Source organism: Nannospalax galili, unplaced genomic scaffold (assembly GCF_000622305.1).
Source record: "Nannospalax galili isolate Female #2095 unplaced genomic scaffold, S.galili_v1.0 scaffold243, whole genome shotgun sequence".
Taxonomy (NCBI): domain Eukaryota; kingdom Metazoa; phylum Chordata; class Mammalia; order Rodentia; family Spalacidae; genus Nannospalax; species Nannospalax galili.
Genome location: NW_008353490.1, coordinates 7,391,863 through 7,395,215, shown reverse-complemented (window position 1 = coordinate 7,395,215; position 3,353 = coordinate 7,391,863).

Genomic DNA, 3,353 nt, shown 5'->3' with positions numbered 1-3,353 from the left:
GGCGCGGTGAGCTGCACTATAGACTTACCCCAAGAGGCCTGAGGATAGTAGTGCAGGCTAGGAGAGTTAGCCGGTGGTGCAGGCCCAGGGAAGCAGAGAGAGGTGAGGGCGGGGCCAGGACCAGAAGTGGTGCTCCTGGAGCCCAAGAAAGGGACTGAGTTTCTCTGGGTGGGAAGGGTAAGGAAGCAGTATTGGTTCCCCAGGTGTCTGGGGTCAAGACCTCCTCTTTAATTGTCATTTTTGCACACACACACACACACACACAAAACCTACTGAGTCCATTTAGTGTTGCTCATATACATGTGTGTTTGGGGCTGACCACTTGACCACCTAAGATTGGATAATCTCTCAGGAGCTTGTCCCTGAAGAATACTGATTTTCCCTCTCTCGGTAGCTATTGATTGTCTGGAGCGCTTCCTCTAAAGGTGGGGCCTTGTGAAATTTCTCCCATCCACATTGCATGCTGTCTGGTCATATGTATCTCAATAAACCATGTTATTGAGGTTTCATGGACACAGCCTCCCTGTCATATCTAGAAGACAGTATCTCACAGCATGTATTCTGGGCCTCTGGCTCTTCCAATCTTTTTGTCTCCTATCTCCAGATGCTCCTTGAGTCTTAAGTGTGGGGGTTACATTGTAGATGAATCAATTGGTGCTGTCACTTACTATTTTGACCAGTTGTAGCTCTCTGTTTTAGGTTCTGCCTACTACAAAGGGAAGCTTCTTGGAGGAGGGATGAAAGCTACATTTGTCTGTGGATATAAGGGTAAGTATTTAGAATACAGTTAGATATCATATTGGGAAAACTAAGTTTTAATGAAAATCCTATGTGAGAATTTAAAAACTTGATGACATAAAAGTTTCTGAGATACAGATTTTTTTTGTCTCCCAAATAGTATAATCTACAAAAAAATGAGACTTTATGTTTTAATAATTAATAGTCAACATATATGTTATGGTTTGAATGAAACAGCCCCCACAGTGTTGTGTGTTTACATGCTTGGTCCCTAGCTGGTGGTATTGTTTCAGTAGATTATAGCACCTCTGGGGCAGGGGTGGGTGCCTGGGGAGGTCCTTTGTGAGCTATAACTTGACCTGGCTTCAGGCTGAGTTACCCACTTCCTAGTCTGCCAAGATCTGATGACCCCCAGCCACATGCTGCAGCCCCCATGACCTCTTTCAAACAAAGCAAAAGAAAGCCTTCTTCCCTTAAGTTGTTTATATTAGCTTCTTTCCTCACTGCTGTGACAAAATACCTAACAAAACAACTTAAGAAAGGAAGGATTTATTTTGGCCATAGCAGAGGAATTGTGGCAGTGAGAGCAGCTCAACCTGTGGTGGCAGGAGTGGGAGGCAGCTGGTCACGTCGTGTCTGCAATCAGGAAGCAGAGAGCGATGGACGCTGGTGCTCCGCTCACTTTTTCCTTTCCCCCTTTTATTCAGTCCAGAGCCCCAGTCCATGGAGCAGCACTGCCCAAATTCAGGGTAAATCTTCCCTCTTTAGTTGAACCTTTCTGGAAACACCCTTAGAGGCACACCCAGAATTCTGTCCCCTAAGACATTCCAAGTTGACAGTGAAGATAAACTGTGCATAGCTTTTGTCAGGTGTTTTAGCACAGGAGTGAGATGTGCAGAATTTAATTGCAGAATGAAGGACAAATGAGTGCTGTGAAACACAGCTTAAACGCAAAGTGTGCCAGAGACTGTAGAGACAAAGGGGACTGTATCTTTCTATGGCCACATTCCTTTATTCTGCTTCACAATACCATAAATGACTTGGCACAATAACCAAATTAATGTCCTGCATGTCACACTTCATTAAGAAATTTGACAGATTCAACTTTCAGAACACCCTTCCATCTGCATATTAAAATGCAAGGTTTCGAATAACGAATGACATTGTATCTCAGATATTCTTTTTATTCACCTTTTTAAGTTAATTTTATTTTTAATTATGTGGATGTGTGTGTCTGTGTGCCAATTTGTGCATGTGAGCATAGGTTCCCACAAGGCCAGAAGAGGGTGTTGGATCCTCTGGAACTGGAGTTATAGGCCTGATATGTTGGTACTGGGAACCAAACTTGGGTCCTCTGGAACAGCAGCAAGCATTCTTAACCTCTGAGTTATCTCACCAGCCCCTTATTCACTCTTGATGAGAGTAAAAAACATAGGTGTTTAGATTCATAGGCCATAAGGACACAGTTTCCCATCACAGTTCCTTCATGGTAACCTAGTTACCAGAGGATTATTTCTATTACATTATCAATTTAAGCTTGTACCCAGAGTAACCAAATTCTGCTGGTATTTTACAGTACCTAACTGCAAACCAGAATTTAGGAGATGGAAATGGTCACTTCCCGCATGTCTGTCCATGTTAGAAGTCTAACACATCATTTGTTTTGCTTTGTTTTAACACTAAGGTAAGTCTGCCCAACATTATGTGTAAGTTTGTTTCTTCTGTACATATAATTGGCTTCTTCTCCTAATCTAATGCACTGCACATGATAATAATTTACTTTCTAGAGTGACTGTGAAAGTGTCTATGGAAGATGTACAGGTATTTATTAAACGTGAAAGACTGGCAGGGCTGTTGCATCTCCATCAAGTGACTTGTGGCAAGTATATGAGCCAGGTTTGCTCTAGACATCCACATGAGCTATGTCTATATGGGGAGACGCTCTCTCCATGTGCAGGCATTGTCCTGTGGTTGGGACCTTGACGGTGCTGTCTTAAAGGAGCACACTCTAACATCTGCTATTCACAGATGGTGTGGAGTCAATCGCATTATTTTACTCTTCCAATAAGGAAGCAGGAGGTATGTATTAGAGCTGCAAATTGGGAACATCTCTAATATAAAGAGTCTCTTGTCTCAAAAATTCTCCGATTTAGATGGCAACATTGATTAAGCTGTCTTTGTTTTAGGAGGACAATCAGAAAGTGCACAACAAAACCTGCAAGAAAGGGCTTCAGAAGAGTTCAGAAGAGACAGGAACTCAAAAAGACACTCAGAGGACTGGAGAGATGGCTCAGTGGTTAATAACACTTACTCTTCTTTCAAAGGACCCGGGTTCAATTCCCAGTACCCACATGGCTGCTAATAACCATTGGTAACTCCAAATCCAGGGGATCTGACACCCTCTTCTGGCCTCTGGTGGCATTGCATGTATGTGGTGCACTTTCATGCATGCAAGCAACACATTCATACACATAAAAAAAAAGATAAAATATTTTAAAAAGATATGCAAGTACAGATAGAGAAGGGGATCAATGATAGATGGTAAGATAGATAGATAGATAGATAGATAGATAGATAGATAGATAGATAGATAGATATAGATAGATGATAGATAG